The sequence below is a fragment of the Pygoscelis adeliae genome, unplaced genomic scaffold, assembly GCF_000699105.1.
Source record: "Pygoscelis adeliae isolate BGI_AS28 unplaced genomic scaffold, ASM69910v1 Scaffold14, whole genome shotgun sequence".
NCBI classification, from domain to species: Eukaryota; Metazoa; Chordata; class Aves; order Sphenisciformes; family Spheniscidae; genus Pygoscelis; species Pygoscelis adeliae.
The window spans coordinates 15,545,522-15,567,967 of record NW_008825109.1 but is presented as its reverse complement, the minus strand read 5'-3'; positions in this window follow the sequence as shown (position 1 = coordinate 15,567,967).

Below are 22,446 nucleotides of genomic sequence, written 5' to 3'. Positions count from 1 at the left end.
TTTTTTTGACTAACTACAGAGGTAATTAAAAGTGTTTAATTTAACTTAAAATGTAGGCACAAACTGTCTCCCAAAATTTAGTGGATGGGAGCCTAATCCAGGTTGAATCATGATCAGACCAGGAATAAGAGTGATAAAACAGGCAACCCAAGAACTTCTGGAAATGCTGAAAGATATTAGAAGCATAGGAGGAATCGCAAGTTGCAAAACCTTCAACTTATCCAAACGTCGGATCCTGACCAGACCAGGTTTTAAGACAAGCACAGATATGATCATTGGACCAGCATCACCAAGATAAAACAGGTAAATAATACTTAGGTTGCAGTAACAAACAACACAGCAACAGAGACATTGAGGTCTGCCAAAACAGTCAATACATTGCCTAAAAACATGTAAAAGGACATAGGGGGGAAAAGAGAGAAGACAGATGCCAAATTAACACTAAGAGTCTTTACAACATCAAGTTATTTGCTAGTGTCAGTAATTACAGAAATAAAAGTTTATCAACAGTACCAGGAAAACAAAAAGGATGAAAAACATTTGCCAGCAGAAGACAACCAGTTCTCAGCAAGAAGTTATAGGCCAAAGTAGTATAAAGTATAGACACTACTGCAAGAGGAGTACATACTCCAACAGCTAATAATAACATGTAAGAATGGTCTTAAAAACATTTAAAAATCTCTTTCACAAAAAAGATTGAATTTGGAAAGAAGTATTGTGGGGGGAACAAAGATAAACTCTGTGTTCATATTCTATGTGCTGTGAGAATTGGTAGAAAATTAAGCAACAGGTTTTGCACTGAACTTTGGCTTGAACAAAGGGAAACCAAATAGTTGCCATTCTTACTTTGTTTTTGAACTGGATATGAGACATGTTTGGAATATCACATAAGTTGATAGCAACCCTCCCCCCACACACACACCGTTGTGGTTTAACCTCAGCCAGCAACTTAGACACCACACAGCTGCTCACTCACTTCCCCCCAGTGGGATGGGGGAGAGAATCGGAAGGGTAAAAGTGAGAAAACTCGTGGGTTGAGATAAAGACAGTTTAATAGGTAAAGCAAAAGCCGCGCACGCAAGCAAAGCAAAACAAGAAATTCATTCACTACTTCCCATCGGCAGGCAGGTGTTCAGCCATCTCCAGGAAAGCAGGGCTCCATCACACCTATCAGTTACTTGGGAAGACAAATGCCATCACTCTGAACGTCCCCCCCCCTCCTTCTTCTTCCCCCAGCTTTATATGCTGAGCATGACGTCACGTGGCATGGAATATCCCCCTGGCCAGTTTGGGTCAGCTGTCCTAGTTGTGCCCCCCTCCCAGATTCTTGTGCACCTCCAGCCTTCTCAGTTGGTAGAGCATGGGAAGCTGAAAAGTCCTTGGCTAGCGTAAGCACTACTTAGCAACAACTAAGTAGCAAAACATCAGTGCGCCATCAACCTTGTTCTCATCCCAAATCCAAAACACAGCACTGCACCAGCCACCAGGAAGGAAATCAACTCCATCGCCGCCGAAACTAGGACACCCCCCTAAACAGATGAAATGAAACTATGTATGTTTTTTTGTAGATGGAATTAAAAAATGTGTGTTCTTTGAAGGATGGCCGATGACATGATTTTCATGCAAAAAAAAAAAAGGTCAGGGAGACAGAAGAACATGATGAGGTACAGAACAGCCTGGAAGTGAAAGCATTATCATGGTAAAGACAGGGAAGACTACAAACAGCTGACAAAAAGGCATACAATATTATACAAACATGACACAGGTTCCTCCAAGCCAGAGGCTCATCACTACTAGACCATGGCAACCCAAACTAAGACCTGATAGACTTGGGCTGAGAGCTCTGTACAGAAAGGAGTAACAGTGCTCTAATGCCTGCTATGCCCACAGAGGTGGGAGCTGAAAAACCACACCACCACCGTTATTTCTTCTGTTGGGCCACTAGAAAGGAACTAGTCATAAGCCTCAAAGCCACTGCAGGCTATTTGGTTTTGTATACCTGAAGTCCTCATCACCACAGGGTCCTGGTTCCAGAGTAGAGCTTTTATGTAGCACAGTATGACACATATTGTATTTTGAGTTCTGTGTTACATCCTTCACATAAAATACCCATAGCTAGTAGAGTCAGTGGATACAGGGTCTTGTCAATTAGATGTGCACAGTCTGTCATCAACATGCTAGCTGACATAGAGCTTTATTACAAAGACTTAGGCTGAAAGACGTTAGAACATTCCCCAGGGATGCCAAAATTAATTGACAAGCCTGGAGTTCAGTGTTACTGAGAATTGCCTTTTACTCTGCAAGTTATTTATCCATGCATGCAGTGTTTAAAAAAAACTGAAGGTGCACAGGTGTCAATGTGTTTCAATCAATTTAAATGTGAAAAATTGACTGCTGATATCCAATGATGCAACTGGCAGGTTTCAAACATGTGTGCAACAGGGGGAGGTTAACTCTCACTGAATAATTCACTATGCCTATAAACTAGATGAATAGGAAGTGAGAAGAGGTGTTTGCATTATCACAATCATTATATTTTTCCTCGTATGTGGTGAGCTGACAAGCCACTTACCTTTCATATTTAGTATCTGATAACAGCCCACTAACGACAATATGAGAAAGTGTAACACGGAGGCTGCATTCTTACAAAAGAGACCTAGGAATTGATTTTTGAGAGGAGCTGGTCTCAAAAAAATTTACAGGTCATAATGGCCAATTACCTAGATGGAAAAATGCCAGCCTGTAAGCCCCTGCCACCAGGCATGCAACCTCGGGCCACCGGTATTGTCACCACCGAGCTCCTCCAAAGAGCATAATCTAGACTTCTGGTATGTGATCTCATCTCCCACCTACTCTGCTGGAGCACCAGAGCACACACCGGTAGAGTCTCTGCCATCTTTGCAGCAGGAGGAAGAACAGTGATTATCTTCCTGGGGACAGCCCTCTCCCTTGGCCAACCAAACCACTAAAAAACTAAGCTAATAATGAAAATATAAACAATGCAGTATCTGGGAATAGGACAATATTTCCTCTATTTTCAAAAGCACACATTCAAGTCTGTACTACTATGACTTCATCACCCAAGATAACTAGCTGAAATAATACCCCTACAACATTATACATTTATACAGCAAATAAACAGGGTATAAGTCTTTATAAATGCCAGTCATGTAAAGGCATTTTATTAAATGTTAAATGCCTAAATATCTCTGAATGCCTGCTTATATAAATCACTGATTGGCACGTACACAGCATTTAATGATTTAGGCCTTGGTCACTTTTGAAATAGATAACTAGAATCTAGCTTTGCTTGGACGCATGAAAATATTACCATATTACCTCATTTATTTTTAATCTCCTCACATGCAGTATAAAACAAAAAGAAATCTATACGCAAAACTGGAGATTCTTTTAGATTCATTTATAAGCGTTGTGTCGGTTTAATGCAATTCATGAGCTTGGAGGTACATATAGCTGGCAGAAATTTATTCCCTCTCCTTTTAAATTCTTACCTCTTCAGAACTATGAAGAATGTATTGGAAACAAGAGAATTACTGGTTTCAAGATTAGTATTCACTGTGGTCTGCAGACGAACAAAAGATGTATGAACATTCAGAGACAGCAGATAGGATTCTTCTGTTTATACATGCATCCTCTAAATGTGAACAACTCTAGCTCAGTAATTTTCTAGTTTTTATTTCAGACAGCAGAGCAGCTGTGACTTCATTGCTTCAGTTTAATTTTAATTGAATGTGCGGTTTGGAATATGTTAAAATGATCCACATGACATATCTTAAAACATCTTGTATATGAGGCTGCTGAAAATCCATCAGACTTTAAAGTAAGAAGAGGATAGTGTATTGTGTAAATGGATGACATTACTGATCATAGTCCTCTTCTTCTCTGCACCCCAATCCCAAAATTAATTTATCAAAATGCATGGGTCTATGTTAAAACAGTAGTGCAGTGGGTAATATTCGCTGCACTATGTCACCTATAATTTTTTACTGTGAAAAATAAGATTTTGAAATGTAGCTGTTCAAGACATCAATTTCCATTCCTAAGAGTTTTCTTTGGAGGGAAGAGAAGTACATTTATGAAAAAAGTTTCATAACAAAACCAAAACACCACACATTTATTTAATTAACCATAAGCATCCTCTCAGTGAAAAATATTTTGAAAACATTAAAAAGAAAGATTTTAATATTTTATTATAAAAAGTTTTTTTTTTAAATACTGCAGTTCGTTTCTTTTTTTTAAGAGATGGAACCTGAGAGATAATGTTTAACTTGGATTTGAATGACATACTGTATTTAAAATAATTAAGTTTTTAACTGTTGTATCCACCACTGAATTAAAATATTCTCTTACTTTACTCCTTGTACATGAATCCCTGGAGTATAATTATAACTATGCATCTGTGTCTACCTAAACACAAATCAACAAGACAATTTTTATTCTGGTAAAATTCTTCTGCAACTTGGCCAATTCTTTGATTCTTGGCCAATTCTTTTGGTTACAAACGAAAAGTCTGTAAGCTTAGGCCTATGCTAAAGGATTCCCCAAAACCTTAGAGGACTATTTTCTACTGTGATTTTGTCATTTACAATTTTTATCTCAATTGTAAAACTTCCAGATGGAAGGTATGCAAATGAAAAATTATATACTGCTTTTATATTTCACAGTGACACCTTTTAATGTGTCCATTTCCTGCTAAAGGGAAATCTGTGACATGCATGTAGGAATTTTCTATTATGATTTTTTAAAAAATGTGCAGGATATCCGTTTCACCAGCAAAGTAAGAAACCTAAATTAAAACGTTTTATGACACAAAAAAAATCCTTCCTAAAAGTAAATTAAGAATGCTTGCAGGAACACCGTCTCAGTTTCCTTTGCGTATGCTTACACAAAGACTTATATGATTTCATTCCAGCCCAGCAGAAGAAAAATATTTACATTGGGCTCCAAAGTATTATAGAGTATCACCTCTGATGTTTCATTCAGATGAATGCAATTGCATAAACCTAAAGCTTTAGTTGAATAGATTCATCATCACTTCCACCATGGCCATGTCTACCCCGTTCCAAGCCACTGCAATGCTGAGCCACCAAAGCCCGAGTGCACAGGCAGGCAAATTGCTTGCCAGGAATTTGTAAGGACATGGGACATTGCCAGGCTTGAAAAATGTTTTGTGTATGCTGGGTAACAGATTTTAACTAAATATTTAAAACATCTGACAGCATTTATCAGCTTTAAAATATTAGCAGGTCATGGTCAGCCCTAGTACTTCACAAGTTTACTCACCTCTTCTTCAGTCTCTACATGGACTAATGCTTTTGTTACTGAATACATGTGTTAATGCCACTTCTCAATTTTTTTTCAGGCAGAAAGGTCACAGACCTTTTCTATTGACTAAAACTCCTCTTTCTTTTTCAGTAAGGTACAACATTAAGTTAGCTTAGGTAAATACAATATGATTAAATTCCTAATGAAGTATGCCTATGTATATATACTTTCCTCCATTTTCTTCCACGCCAGTTTTCTTTTTTGATGACTATATACTTCTTTTATGATGCATAATTCAATTTCTGAAGCACATTAAATAATAACTTATTGTTGACATTAAATTACTAAAAATGACACTATAATTATCTTGTTCTGATTTTGTTATGCTAGTTTTTTTTATTATTCTGATCGTATCACCTTATTTCATTTTTTCAATGCTAATATTTACATTGTACTCCATCCAAAAAGTCTTTCACACAGAGCTAGCTAATAAAGAGTAATTGGTTATGTAATATTACAGTTCTTGCAACCTATAATCGTATTTTGTTAGAAAAATTAATCGTAACACCTTAAAAATAGAAACTCTATTGCTATTCATTGGAACACACTGACTCAGACAGAAGTTCATTGCATTGAAAAATATAAAATCAAATTTATTATTCAAATGCGTCCCACTTCCCGAATAAAGACAGTTGTTTAACTCTTGTTACCAAGAGTTCCTATTTGGTAAGCTGAACCTTCAGCATATTTATGAGACTGAATGGTAAGCATCTGAGTTTGCCATCAAGCTGTCATTTAAACTAACAGTCAGTAACAACAACTGGTAAGACCGGTGGAAATAAGTTGTATTGTTGTGTTGGAAATACATGTAAGTATCTACATCAGGAGAGAATATGACTTTTTGCACCTCACAAAAATGTATTGATACGATATTTATACAATTGTTTTTTTTGCTAAGAAATAAATCTGTTTAAATGTAAAGAGACAGACAGAAAAAAAAGAAGGAAGCTGTTAGATGTTCAGCATAAAACTGAATGCAGCTTTAAATCAAGTGAGAGCTCTTCTAAGATCAACCTGTAGAAGTTTCAGGGGAAAAAATACACACTAAAACCAAACAACTTTTATTTTAGCACCTCTTGCAGTTATTCACTCTTTCTTCTGGAAATTGCCAATTAGTTGCAGTTTTAACATGCACTCAACATGCAAAGCTAAACCAAATGGCAACAGAAAAAACAGCTTTGGCCCCCCAAAAAACCCAGGAGTTAAACATACAGCTACACTTTCCTATATTAAAAACTTGACATTTTCAGTCAACTGTTAAAAAAAAAATCACATTAGTGTTTCTTAAAAATGGCAACTTATAAGATGTCCTAACTCTGCCATGTGATTCTACTATGCAGTACAGCTGACTCATGCCTTAACCAGCAGCAGTGCAACCGTGCCTGTAGCTAACGGGACTGAGAAAGACTGTGCAAGTGTCAGACAGCACTTCTTATAGTATCTCGCAATCAATGCTTTTATGTAAAATTATGTCAGAAAATTAAAAAAAAAAAAGCCAAACTAGAAACCAGTTTTAGAAAACCTGTATTGTGCTCAACTTAACATAAGCAACTATCCAAACACAGCCCTAGCATTTTTTTTGCCATCCACCAATTATTCCTCCACAATTTTATCAAGATTTTTCTTTCCCTTCTCTTTTTTCAAAAGATGATAAGAATTATTTAGAAAAAAAACTTGAAAATCATCTTTGCCTCTCTCCTGCAAATAGTTGTAATTTTGCTTCCAGTGAAAATAACTGGATATTATAAAGCAATAAAAAGTGTCTGTAGTCAAAGAGTGTGTAAAGTCAGCTCGGAAAGTTTTACTAATATATGAACAGTAGGCTAACAGAGAACTACAATAGGATTGATACAGGCATTTTGACAAAACATGTTTTTCTCTTTCTCTGTTCCTTTACACTGTCCTCTCCACATGAGCTTCTTTACTCAGTTATCATAAATCTTAACTGAAAAGAGAAAAATCTCTGGGCATGGTTTTTGCCAACCCAACAATGTTATTCTTCCCATTTTCATTTCCAGAATAATCCTATTCCCTTTTTAATATTTGTCTACTGCAGTGCAGCTTCCATTTATAACCAGGCATCCAACAGCAAGCATGAAGGAGCCCAAGTGTGTGGACAACAAATGTATGTAGCAATCTAGTAATAAATTTGACCATTAATATTCTCAGTTTATTTATTATGGCCACAGGTACAAAGAACTACTCAATGAGATTCCAGAATGGTAGTTTAACATTAGGCAAAACAGAAGATATTGCTCATAAAAAAAGCAAACCCAGGGCATTTGCTGCATAAACTGTTTCAGTGCATGCATGACAAATGGTATTACAAATATTTGTTTTTGTCTGTTTTGCATTCCTAATTTCAATAGCTCTCTTCCAAACACCCAAGCTGATTTTGAAAATTTGTTATTGATAAAAAACCCCAAGACAGAAACATAAAATAACTTCCCCTGTCTTATCCCTACAAACTTAAAAAGGGCTAAGTCTTTATTTTGGAGAGTTTAAGGTAAGAATAATTTACAGATGGTGTAACTTTTAGAAGGGTTTCTCTCAGCTGTGAAATGAGATCTTTCCAGAGGGAATGATTCTTCACTGCCTAGAAGTGGTTCTGTCAAGGCCAGGAAAATATCTGTCTCTGGTTTCATGGGAAATATTGAGGGCCCTCAAGAGCAATGTGGATAAAACCCCTGTATTTTTATAAACAAGATTAGCAAGTGTAGTGTGGGGCAGGAGGGAAAGCAGATCAAGTGTTTCACTTTGGGCTTTAACAATTGAGCTAAAGTCGCAAATGAAGACGGTGAGTAAATTCTGAAATGTGGCTACAAAGATTATGTTAACCCAGATTAACAAAGCTTCTTTGCACTGGGGGATGCTCCAGTTTTTCAGGCTCAACCAAGAGTAGCTCAAGTGCTCTTCTGTGCGTCAGTGGCTTTCTATGGCACCAAGTCACCCAAAACCACAACAAATGACTCGCTGTTATGGAAGCCATCGAAACTATGGGGAAACATATGCTATGATCCAGCCTCAGACTCCACGCTGGCAGTGTAGACTAGCTGACAAAACATGGAAGCCACCTGAGCCCCATCTACAGTATCATCTCTAACAGCGTCACTGAGAATAGAGGCAAGCCCACACAAATATTATCTAAAAGAACATACTGTAAATCAACATGAATCTTCAGCATGAATAGTTAGAAAATACAGCAGAGAAAGTGTGCATTCATTCATTATACAAGTGAAATAAAAAAATCGGTAAGGAAACCACTGTGCTACCACGAAGACATCTACATGTTCCTACGCGATATTGATTATAATAGATCAGCTCCTGTCACAGATACAATGAAAACAGGAATGAACAAGGGAGATTAGAAGAACAAAGCACTCATGTTTTATTATGATACAGTGATATTACAAAACCACAGTAATCGAAACATTAAATAGCCCAAGATGACAGCATCTAGTAGATTCACAAAGGAGAAAAAACCAAAGCACATTTTTCTCAAGTTTGCTTACCTGATGGACTAAGGCTAACTAAGGCACAAGAAGCAATCCAGGTGAGGTAGCGGGGAGCCTCTCCTGAGTTAAGTTACTCTCAGGAGCTCCATGTTTCAACCTCTAGATTGCTTTCCCTTCTCAGCTGCCCTGCACCTTTCAGTGCAGTACAGACTTATATAAGGCACTGTGCCATTTTCATAGAAATAAAAGCATTTTGGTCAAAAGAAAGAACAAATGGCTGGTACCTGTACTGTGCAAAGAACAAAATAATTCATCACAATTCACATATTTTTCTATACAAATGCTCTTTTTCAGAAAAAAAAATCCATATTACAAGTAATCACCTCTCCTTTTTCATTTTTGTACTTATTTTAGTAAGATTGTCTTCCCATATGGCTTTAGTGCAGGAAAAGTTGCAGCACATGCACACATCTAAGCAGATAAAACATCATATACTTGTTTTGCTGTTTATTTTGATTCATGTTAATTAAACATCTTCAACAGGATGCAATGAAAATTACTTAGCTCCAAGCTATAACCATTGCTTTCCAGAAGCAGGGCAATAACAAACACTGTCAATGCTTTCACCAAAACTTGCTGTTAAAAATATGCAGAGAAATGTTTGCAAGGAAGAAAGAGCAACAGGGGACAGAAGAGGCAAACATAAACAGGCACATAAATATGCGGTTTTTAATATGCAGTCCAGATTCCTATTTTCATTTTAAAGTGCCCTCACCCTTGAGTAAGCACAAAGAATAGGAGCAACTTGGCAGATGTAATGGTATCAGTAACAAAAGTAATAACAGCCAGATCTTGCTGCCTCTGTTTGATTGACAGTTCACTTACCTGACTTCTCTTTTTTTTCCTTTCTCCAGTAACCACAAAATATATTACATGTTTTGTATTGTGTGTTTTACTTAAGTGTAAGTGCACACAGGCAAGAAACAATTTCTCTGATGATATTACATGGAGCAGGCTAAATGCTAGGCTTTTGTGAGTGGCCTGAAACTTAATGTGTGCAGCTTGTGAACCATGCAGTGGTACATGTCACAGGCAGTTCTGCTCAACTCCTGACTTACTTCCATCTCAGTCCCCTGGCTGTGGTTACATATTCCTATGTGCCTCATCTCACAGTTAGCTATTTTTGAAGTACATTAGACTAATAACAGCTGTTGATGAGTTAATATGCTAGCTTGATGACTCCAGCTGAAAGAATGGTCAAGACTCTTGTTTCAGGTCATTTCATACATTCACATTTTTTGCTTTGATTTTGATCTCATTTGAGTAAGTACCAAACAAACAAACAAACAAACAAACAAAAAACACCGAGGGAAAAAAATGCAATGTCATATCCAGTATTTTGCTGCAGTCATGAACACTTTTATAAAGCTTTACACAATATACAGATTCTCTAGCTTTGATCATTGGCAGCAGAAGTCAAAACTTCTAGCATATAGTATAGATAGGTGTCTGTGCGCGCGCATGCAGGTGTGTGTGCACTTTGAGAGAAAGATTCCATTGAAAAATGTTTTGCCTTTTCTGAATTTTAAGTCTGTGGTTCCTGTGAGAAATACAGTATAATTATCTGCATAAAAAGACAATTATCTACTAATGTTTCATTTCTATGCCTCCTAAACTTGTTGTTAGATCATAATCTCAAAAAACTACTCAAATTTTTTGAAAGAATATTCATGATCCTGCCATATTATTAGATCTATCTATGTCCCTGTACACATTTGTATGATCTTCGACTATCCAAGTAAGTAGTTTATAACACACAACAGGAGGAGAATTGATTTTTCCTTTTGTATAGGTGTGTATCTTAGAGAGGTATCCAGAAATTCAACTTCCATAAATAATGTCAGCAGAGAGCACTCCATGATCTATAATGGTGCCTTATAGTTACCTTCTATAGATTTCAGACCTGGGACTGAGTATTGAGACTGTCATGAACTAAGGGAAAGACATATACATTTACCAGTCCCATAAAGTGGTTATTGTTCTTTGTCTCTGGATTCATCTCTGGCCTTTTTTTGCTATTCATTAAGTGGTGAATTGTTGTTCCTCAAGCAAGAGGCTGTTGTTGGTTACTCCAGCCATAAGAATGGAAGAGAGAGAGCAAAGGCACTGTCTCCACTTTATCCAGCTCTCCTCTATACTCTTCCAGCCTATCTTACTTTCCAACATACTTTACAATAATTTCTGTTACAAGTTCACATTTCAGCGGCATTTCACTGCCCCAAAAATAGTTCATTTATGACTGAAGACCACACCATTTGGCAACCAGAAATGTTTATGAACTATCAACAATGTTCATAATCAGTAGCAAGTACAAAGTCTGCCTGAAACCAGACGAAGCTCAGCTGTACCCAGTTACAGCCCAGAGTTGTATCCAGTGAAGCAAGTAAGAATTGTACTTGTCCTGACAAATAAAATATTAATGAACATTTATTTAGAATTTTCAATTCAATTAAAACAAGTTAATTATGTTTATAAATAGGAAAGAGGATTACTAGCTGGATTCTTCGACGAGCAAGCTAAATATGAAGATGGATACAAACTACTTTGTTTAACAAAGAGAGAAAGGGCATTTTTCTCCTGCTGCGTCAGGAGAGCTGGATCTTGAGAAAGATAAAGACAGGATGCTACTGACATTGGAATTGCCTAAGAATAATCAGTTGTTCTGAGAAGCTTTTAACTAACAATCCACAGTTTCAGATTTGCAGTAAAGTATCCTCTGCTTAAAATAAAGGAGGTCAGAGCTCCTGGAGCATCTGATAGATATTTCATTCCCTAGAAAGAAGGCTGGGTGATGCAGAATTATGACATTTTCATACACAATTTAATTATGACACAGACAAGTTGAAATTATGAATCTATGAATCTTCACCTATGGAAAAAGTTAGAAGGGCCAGGGTCAACGGGGACAGCCTTTAATTTAACAATTAACTGATTAAGAAAGTGTAATCAAAAGGTATTTAAAAAAAAACCCAAACCAGCAAACCAAGGATTATACTTTGACAAGAGACATGTCAGCTGTTAACTAAATACTACTTAAGCACATGACGAATCTACTGATTCTGACTTTAAATGCTTGCATACATATTAAGTGCCATTCAAATATTTCAAACTGTTCTACATGCTCTTGAAAACTCATTAAAATCAGGACAACTTTTCATGCTCATTAAAGTCCATTTTTTTTTAATTCTTTTCTCAGACTGTTCATAATCAAAGTGACATAAAAGCCAAACCAACAAGTAAGATAAGTTTGTTGAAAAGTTCTCTGGATAGAGCTTTCTGTCTCTAAAAAGTAACAGGGATTTGCTAAACACAGCCTATGGCAGGTCCCACAATACCGTGGATACTTTTAAAAAGCAAATAATAAGCCAACTCTATCTATATCAATAAGGGCTTTGTTTGGTTGGGTGTTTTGGGTTGTTTTAATTTTTTGTTGTTGCAGGTTTTGTTTGTTTTTGTTTTAAAGAAAATCCAAACCTTCAGGCTACACATCATCACTGTTTCTTTTCCTCTTCTGCCTGGTGATTGAAAGATTCTTAGGGTCATGACATATTGACAAAATTAAATACAATCTACATAAACAAATATCGATAGTAAGTTACAGACTTGACAAAAAAGGTCAGAAAATTTCAACAGCTGTTAGCTCCCACTTTCTAAGGTTCTTCTAAGAAACTCTGACAGTTACAGATCATCAGCGTTCATGGTAAGAAAGCCCTATAGCTAATTATTAGAAGCTGAAAGGAGAATAACTTCAAGGTAATTTTGATGCCCAAGTCACATAAATATTGTACAATTGTTACAGCCTAGAGGAAATTGGATTTTCTGCTTCACAGGAAACACTGATACTTCATATTGGTTTCCATCAGTCAGTGGAATAAATGGATACATATATATGTTAATATATACATAATTATGTATTTATATATTATAAAGCTATAATTCTGAATAACAACAAAATTCAAGAAACATTTGATTCAAAAAGTTTGATCCATTAAGGCTGTCATATTAGACCACAAATTTTTTTAGAATACAAAATATTTTATTTCACTTTGTTATTTTTTTATCTTCTTTTTCAACTATATTGACTCCTGGGAGGCCTCAATCTATTTTAAATGAAGTACCCTTGACACCCTGGATAGACTACATGTGGTCATGTTGTTCCTTTTAATAGCTAACATCAAAATCTGTCTTACAGTAGTCACCTTCTTTAACACCTCCAATATCTCTTTGGTAGATCTATTCCAGATCCTCAGTGTCAGAATTTCCAGTTTAAATTTATCCAAAACAGCTACTGTCCTTAGCTTATGTTGTTATTTTCCCTTCCTTATTTAAAGAGAACTATGATATATATTGGTCTTGCTGTAGTTATGATAAATAAGGCATGCTTTCAGCCTTGTCTTGTGAAATATCTTCTTCAATTTCTTTCTGATCTTCTTTCTTTGCCCTTATTCCTGCTTAAAGTCATCACTCTTGTGCATGCTTTCTTGAAAACCTACATGCAGTATCTCAAATAAACTCTCGTGATGGTTTCCCTTCAACACAATCCTAATGCATCCCACTATCATATTTTGTATTTCCCTAAGGAAAATTTTACTTCTGCAGACACTGCAATTTCTATCAGAGGGTCACTACAGAAAATTCCTGTTCAGCTCTAGTAATCTAAGGGACATGTAACTCCTCTAAGGTCCTGCCTAGGAAACAGAATAGGTTCTGCCGTTTCTTATCTGCAGATTTTCTTAGAAGATAAACGTCCATTTCATTGCTTGTTATGCTTAACCACACTTTGCCAATGGAGAGATAAGCTATTCTACAAATGTCTAAACTCTGTATCATAATGATAACATCAATCTATACAGCATTACTTGTTGTGGGGGAAGAAATTGCTTTAGCTATGTGCAGGCTCAATCTGTCATGGAGCTCATCTAGGAGCCACACGAGGTAGCACCTTGCTCTGAACAACCCATTAAGATTCAGTCCTCTTGCTGCAATTACTTTCTACTTAAAAAAAATATGCTAACCCCACCCACCCCAAACAATATATAAACAGTTCAGGCAATGGCAACTGGAAGCAGAGAGCTGCCATTAGGGTACATTTAAAGTGCCCTCTGGAATCCTGCATAGTGAAGCCCGGAGCATTCACCCATCCTCTCTCAACTCTGCTTGGAGGAGCAGATAAAGAGAGGAATTGGAGAAAAGGCACCCTGTATAAGCCTGTATAACAAGAACAGCTTCAGACTCCTTATAGCAAACTGTCCTTGCTCCCAGCACTATTATATGGTCCAAGTGCAGAAAAGGTGGCTAAAAGTAAGTGAAGATAAATCTCAGTTCTCACTCCTTTATTCCCAAGAACAGATAGTAGAAATAAATGGGAGTAATAAAAGAGTGAAACTTGTACTGGGTGGGCCATGTACAATTTATGCTTCTCTGTTTTGTTTCCTTATTTCTTTTATTTTTAATTCTAAATTTCTCCCCCACATGTCCAAAAAGTGGATTTCAGAAATCACAAAACTTCAGAGCAAATCTTTCTTTCATACTCAGTTTGCAACTCTGGCTGAGAATTTGTCAAGTCATCCTAAAAATGTTTTTTCAGGACTAGCTTCATGCAATTGCCAGAAGGGCAGAGGTAGGGTTCTTAAATAGATCAGATATTTGAACACTCACGCAGAAGTGGAAAATCAGGGCTAATTTCTCCTCTGCTTGAGGACAGTTGATGTCACTTCTTTCAGGAGACCATTTTGAGCACTATCACAGAAGATAAGAGAAAAAGGTGAAGAGATGGCTAGACATCTCAATTGCTCATCATCACTGCTTCACTTAGTAAAGATAATTAAAATATTCACACCAGGAGGGTTATCTTCCCATAGGAGTGCACTTATTGTCCTGACCAGCAGGCTAGAAAGTCATCCTAGAATATCTTCAGGTTATGTAAGTGATTTATAAAAAATTAATTGCTCCATTATAACTAAAGACATACCTCTAAGTTCCCTTAAGAGAGAGGACATTCAGTTCAAGCCATTCTTTGTTTGATCAGTAGAAGGAATTTCACCCAAGGGCTTGTACCAAAAATAAACATTTTGTTTTGTACCACACTGCCTTGGTCCCAAAAGCAACCTGTATTTCCATGTCACTTTTTCTATACCTAGGATCGTAAAAGATTTCAAATTCAGTCAGTTCAAACCTCTGCTTAAGTTTTCTGTATTCCAGTTACCAGCCTGAAAATTATACAGCCCTTCTTTTCACCTTCCCTTCGTCATCTTTTCATTCCATTCTTCACTCTCGCCTATCACTTCCATCAAGACATGTACTAAATACATTAATAGAAAAGAAAGGAAAGGAAGAAAAAAATTGGAAGATTACTGGAAAAAGAAAAGCTGTGAACAGAGAGAAAACCAGAGAGAAAGTGGGAAGAGAGGAGAGGAAAGGTGGCATTAAGAGCAGTGCTTGATGAACAGGTTAGCGAGACAGGGTTATGGGAAGCTGAATGAGTGACAGCAATGAAGACAACAGCAGGATAGGTCACTAGATGGTAGCAAATGGGCAGACAAACTTAGTTCAAACACAGCTAACTAACCCAGGCATAGTTAATAACAACAAAAAGAATCTCCAAATATTTCTCTTTTTAAATACTAAGCATATGGAATTTTAAATACAGAAGCTCATATATACACTTATAAGAGAAAGGCAGATGGGAACAGGGGAAATCAGCAATGACCTACAAAGTTGGAAACCATACCAATGACATTTTTTAACACCATATATGCATGAAGTTTTATGCTGTCAGGCACACAACCTGAATACTTTCAGAACCGAAAGCTTTACAGAGCAAGTGTTGTATCTGTTCATCCACTGCTGCTCTGATGGGAGTGTAGGTGTTGCTAGCTGGGACAGATGGCATCACTGTCACCCCGCAGAGGCGATGGTTTTCTGATGATATTTCTCTTTCTCTTAGAAAACTAATATATTGACTAGCCCTGAGAAAAGGAGCAAGAAATTGATCTTTACAGCAGTAGGTGGCTTAACTGGCAGACACCAGTGGTGTCTCCTTTGATGATTTTGAAGAATCCTGCTGACGGGATCCCAAAGCTGGTTCCCTTGGCAACCACAGATGATGCATGACTGTATTATGTTTGATTCTCCAAACATCATTTCAGCTCCTCCCTGAGATTTAGTTCTTGTTTGTTTGTCAAGCCTGTGTCTCTGAAAAGCATGTTCCGGTGAAAGACTCCGAAAATTAATCCTCCACCTATTTCTGAGTAAAACATGTCCTTTCACTCATAAAGATTTACACTTTCAATCAAGCAAATGAGATTGGGCCCCAATCCAGATTTCACTGCCAGGACAAGTAAAGTTCTTCCCAGGAGGGATAAAAGACAATTTGTCACAAGAGCAAAAGTTATCCACCACAGCCCATCAGGTGGAGGTGACCGACTGAGGAAGGAACAACAAATTAATATTGATCTTGCGTAAAGTGGAAAATGGAATATAGACAATGTGTCTTTCAATCTAGGTTAAAGAACCAAGCAGAAAAACTGCTCAGGGTATGCTTTAGGCCATGGAATATGAGACCTAATTAGCAATTAAGAGGGCACTGTGATAAAAAGAGAATATGAATATTAACGAATGTCAGACAGCCCTCCAGAATACAAATAACAATATGATCCTGGAGGAGGACTATTTCATAGAAGAAAATCAGTTTTAATGCAATGATTACTGCACTTGCAAATGTGCAACAGAGGGCTATATTAAAACAGGGCATAAAGTATAATCCTCCATTCATAACAGAGGTGCAAATGTTACAAGGCAAATGTAGAGGATGGGGAATATTGTTAACAGTGACCCCCCTGACTTCAAGAAGAATGAAAGTCAGTAGATACAAATTCAAGTACTCACACCTAGAGGCTTTGAAGTGGCATTTTAGAGGGTGCAGAAAAAAGGAAATATCTTCAGAGAAGCAGATTTCTGTAGACGTGTTTCCTTTTTGAGTTTTTTGTTGCTTTTCCCCCCTCTCCCCAATAAAGGCACCTGAATTAACTTATTTTAGGCCTGATGCATCCCACAAGGCTGATGGCTTTCTTTGCCATGAGGGCACATTGTTGGCTCATGGTCAGCATGGGATGCACCAAGATGCCAAGCTGCTTTCCAGCAGGCCAAACTCAAACCTGCAATGGGGCTTCCAATTATTCCTCCCCAGGTGCAGGACTTGCTGGACTTAATGACTGTGCTGGTTTTGGCTGGGATAGAGTTAATTTTCTTTCTCACTTTTACTGTTCTGATTCTCTCCCCCATCCCACTGGGAGGGAGTGAGCAAGTGGCTGTGTGGTGCTTAGTTGCCGGCTAGTGTTAAACCATGACAAACCACTCTGCCCATTTCTCCAGCCTGCCAAGGCACCTCTGGAGGACTACACAACCATCTGATAGGTCTACCAAGCATTCCTCCCAGTTTGGGGTCATCTGTAAGCTTCCTGAGGGTGTTCTCTGTCCCATCATCCATCTCATTAATGAGGATATTAAGCAATATTAGACTCAGTATTGACTACTGGAGGACATCACTAGGGACTGGCCTACAGCTGGGCTTTGTGCAAATCATCACAACTCTTTCAGCCAAGAAGTTCAGCCAGCTTTCAGCCCCACCTCACTGCCCATTTACCTAGTCCATACTCTATCAGTTTATCAATTATGATATCACAGGAGACAATGCTGAAACCATCACTGAAGTCAAGATAGCCAATGTCCATGGCTCTCCCCTAATCCACCAAGCTAGTAATCTCATTGTAGAAGGTTATTGGGTTGTTCAGGCACAATTTCCCCTATATAAATAATCCCTGCTAACTACTCCCAATCACCTTGGGGGTACTGGTTAATGAAAAGCCGGACATGAGCCAGCAATGTGTGCTCGCAGCCCAGAAGGCCAATTGTATCCTGGGCTGCATCCAAAGAAGTATGGCCAGCAGGTCAAGGGAGGTGATTCTGCCCCTCTACTCTGCTCTGGTGAGACCCCACCTGGAGTACTGCGTCCAGCTCTGGAGCCCTCAGCATAAGAAAGACACGGACCTGTTGGAGTGGGTCCAGAGGAGGGTCACAAAAATGATCAGAGAGATGGAACACTTCTGCTATGAAGAAAGGCTGAGAGAGTTGGGGTTGTTCAGCCTAGAGAAGAGGCAGCTTCGGGGAGACCTTATTGCAGCCTATCAGTACTTAAAGGGGGCTTACAAAAAAGATGGCAGGAAACTTTTTAGGAGGGCCTGTTGTGACAGGACAAGGGGGAATGGCTTTAAACTAAAAGGGGGTAGATTTAGACTAGATATAAGGAAGAAATTTTTTACGCTGAGCGCGGTGAAGCACAGGCACAGGTTGCCCAGAGAGGTGGTGGATGCCCCATCCCTGGAAACATTCCAGGTCAGGTTGGACGAGGCTCTGAGCAACCTGATCTAGTTGAAGACACCCCTGCCCATGGCAGGGGGGTTGGACTAGATGACCTTTAGAGGTCCCTTCCAACCCAAACTAGTCTATGATTCTATGAGTCTACCTTCTTGTCCTTCATGTGTCTGGAAATGGTATCCAGAGTCATTTGCTCCATCACCTTCCCAGGGATCAAGGTGAGGCTGACCAGCCTGTACTACCTCAGATCCTCCTTCTTGCCTTTTCTGAAGACAGAAGCAGCAGTTGCTTTCTTCCAGTCCTCAGGAACCTTCCCTGATCACTACGACCATTCAAAAGTAAACCAGAGTGGCCTCACAGTGACATTGGACAGTTCCCTCAGCACTTGGTGGGTGCATCCTGTCAGACCCCAGGGACTTATATACACCAGTCTGCTTAAACATTCCCTAACGTCATCCTCCTGCATCAAGAGCAGGTCTTCCATGCTCAAGACTTTCCCACAGGTCTTGGGGGAGTCAGGATTCTTGAGGGCTAATCTTAACAAAAAAGACCAACATGAAGATGTCATTGAGTACTTTGGCCTTTTTCCAAGTGCTCTGTCACCAATTCCCCTGGCCCATTCAGCAGTGTGTTCGTATTTCCTCAGCTTTCCTTTTGATGCTGATATACCTGTATGGAATCCCTTCTTGTTGACCTTCATGTCTCTTGCCAGACTGATCTTCAGGTGGACTTCGGCTTTCTTAGCCCTGGTCCTCCACACTAACACAGTGTGTCTATACTTCTGTCCCACCTGACACTAATTTCATCTTTTGTATGCTTTCTTTTTATACTGAATTTTGTCAGGAGCTCTTTGTTCATTCTTGCAGGCCTCCTCACACCTTTGCCTGCCTTCCTGCACATGGGGGTAGACCATTCTTGAGATTGGAGGATGTGGCCTTGGAAAATCAACCAGCTCTCCTAGTTCCCTCTTCTTCTCTCCAGGACTATATCCCACAGTATCCTTCCAAGCACATCCTGAAGAGGCCGAAGACTGTTCTCTTGAAGGCCAATGTTGCGATCCTGCTTTTTGCCTTGTTCCCTCCTTTCAGGATCCTGACCTCCACCAACTCATATTCACTGCAGCCAAAGCTGCTGCCCCCAGCCATCACATCCCTCCTAAACAATTATTTCTTGTTTGTAAGAATCAGGTCCAGCAGAGCACCTCCCCCTCACTGACTCCTTGATTACCTCTGTTAGGAAGTTGTCATCCATGCACTCAGAAACCTCTTGGATTGCTTCTGCCCAGCTATATTGCCCCTCTAGCAGATAAGCAGGTGGTTAAAGTCCCTCATTAGGATCTGGGTTACCATACCTTCATTGCATTCTTAACCTTCAGATGGTGGTTCTATGAAGGGGTAGCAGTACCTTGCTCTGTATGACCCCACTGTTAGCAAGGCCAGACTTTTTAAGAAAACACATTGCTCAAAATTTCCTGTTGCTCTTGTCAGAGGCCAAAATCCTTCTAAGTTTAGGTATTTCCCTGATGCAGTAAAATACAATCCTGTGGTTTAGATACTTCATTAGTCAGTGGTTTTATCCTCATCTGTGTGTTTAATAAGTATTGAAGATCTTTTCTTCCATGAATTTCCCTAATTACTTTTAAACCAATTTATACTTTGGCATCCACAGCATCCTTTGGCACAGAATTCCACAGCTTAATTAAGCATGGTTTGAAGCAGCACTTCCTTTTGTTCCTTTTAAAACCTCTCATCATTTCATTTGATACTTTCCACTTCTTGTTTTATAATAAATCATGAATAATCATTCTCCATAATATCTCTTGTGATTTTGGATATAGTTATTTAAATATGTCCCTGCAGAACTTTATCCAAACTAATTGCTACTACTTCTATGTATCTTTATTCACTCTTTATAGTCTCTCTTATAGCTCTTCTATACCTCTGGTAATCTTCATATCCCTTCTTCTTACCTTTTTCAAATTATTATATTACCTTTGAGATGAGGGGATCAGAACATAATGTAACATCCAAGATTTAAGAGCATCACAAAGATATATATGCCGACTTACAGCAGTGCTTCTTGGTTTTCGCTTTCCTTTCATCCATTCCAGAAAATTCCTACATACTTTCTGATAACCTCTGAGCACTGTGTTGGTGTTTTAATGGCACGAAGACCTCTTTCCTTGAGTGGTGAAGGTTAATACAGAGTTTCTCAATGATGTAGTAACTAAGGTTGCCTTTCCTTTATCTGTCCCGAGTTTTGCCTGCCCTGAATTTCATCTGCCATTTTTTACACAGTCATTAAGATATCAGGATAGTGAAATCATTCTGTAGCTCCTCAAAGTTGGGTTTTGGTTTTACTGTACTATATCATTTTGTATCGTCTAAGTTTTGTCACCTAATTGTTCATCACTGTTCCAAATGATTTATGAATAAGTTGAAGAGGACTTTTAGCTTCCCTAGATTTATCTGTTGAGTAAGAGTCATTTTGAACTGTGTGTTCCTCTGTCATCATGTACTGTCTTTCAGCCTTTATAATTACTAGATTTTATCGTTGGCTCCGCTACTGTGTTTAGGCAAAGCCCCTCCTTTCTATATGGTCTCAATTTTTTCAAAAAAAGTCAGGTAGCATCTTATAAAATGAAAACCTTCTTCCCTATGTCACTTTTTGCAGGAACTACACTCAGGAGTCTTATCTTCTCTTCAACAGCTTAAACTTTGTGTCCAGAACCTCTCTCCTGGCTCCTCTCATCTCACTGATACAGAGAGTCATGCCAACTATCTCCTACTCAAGAGGAAGTCATCATGCGGTCCTCAGTAACACATGAGGATATACACAGAAACACCTAATAATCAGATCTACCCACTGCCATAGCCTGATTATCAGTTAAACTCTTACCCTGCCATAAGGTATTCTCAGTACAAAAACCACAAATCTGTTGGCTGGTACAAACATTCATCGCACAATCCTGCTTCAGATTGATGCTGTCTGCCTCAAATAATCTTTCTCTGTTGCTACTAACTTAAAGGTAAAAGTGTACTATGATGTAATCCTATATGTTGAAAACATACCCGCTTGTTTTTCTGAGCTCCTGTAAGTGAACCACACTGGCATAAGCAACAGAAGAACACTTCATGTACCAGATGCCATTAACCTTCATGGCAGGTAATCAGGCCCCTGTTATGCTTTATGCAGAAAACTCCGAGCCTTCCTTCCCCCCACCACAGACATGCATACTTTTTTTCAACTTCTGTGTGGACTTCCTTCTATATTTCAATTTGGAGAGGGATGAAGGAAGGAGAGACTGAAAACAGTAGATTGTTGGTTACTTGTTTATTCTTGTTTTAAACCACCAAGTTTCCCCTTTCCCCTGCCTGTTCCTCTCCCTCCGAAGGTTAGTACATCTGGCCTCCACAAGTTCCTCCTCCCCAACTCTCCTAAACCTTGACTTACTCAGTTTTATAGATTTACTAGTGCTGGGGTCTAATAGTTCATGAGCCTTCTAGCCAGCAGGCTTCATAACCACTCTGCTAAGACTAGTGGTTGCAGCTATGAGGCAGTATCAATCTTTTGTTCATGCGTTTTAAAACATAGAAATACAGGGTCTATCAAAATAATCATTACTGACTAATTTCTGAGCCATATTTTAATATAGATGACCACTTACTGCTCCAGTTGCAAAAATTCTTGTGCCTCAGAAGGAACAAGATCTTGAGGTTCAAGATTGTATTGTACTTCTGTTGTGGTTTAACCTCAGTCGGCAGCTAAGCACCATGCAGCTGCTCGCTCACTCCCCCCGACCCGGTGGGATGGGGGAGAGAATTGGAAGAGCACAAGTGAGAAAAACTTGTGGGTTGAGATAAAAACAGTTTAATAGTTGAAATAAAATGATAATAATAATAATACACAAAGCAAGTGATGCACAGTACAATGGCCCCCCCCCTGCCGACCGATGCCCAGCCAGTCCCTGAGCAGCGGCCCCCCCAGCCAGCTTCCCCCAGTTTATATACTGAGCATGATGTCACATGGTATGGAATATTTCTTTGGCCAGTTTGGCTGTGCCCCCTCCCAGCTTCTTGTGCACCTCCAGCCTTCTCTGTTGGTAGAGCATGGGAAACTAAAAAGTCCTTGGCTAGTGTAAGCATTACCTAGCAACAACTAAAACGTCGGTGCGTTATCAACTTTGTTCTCATCCTAAATCCAAACCACA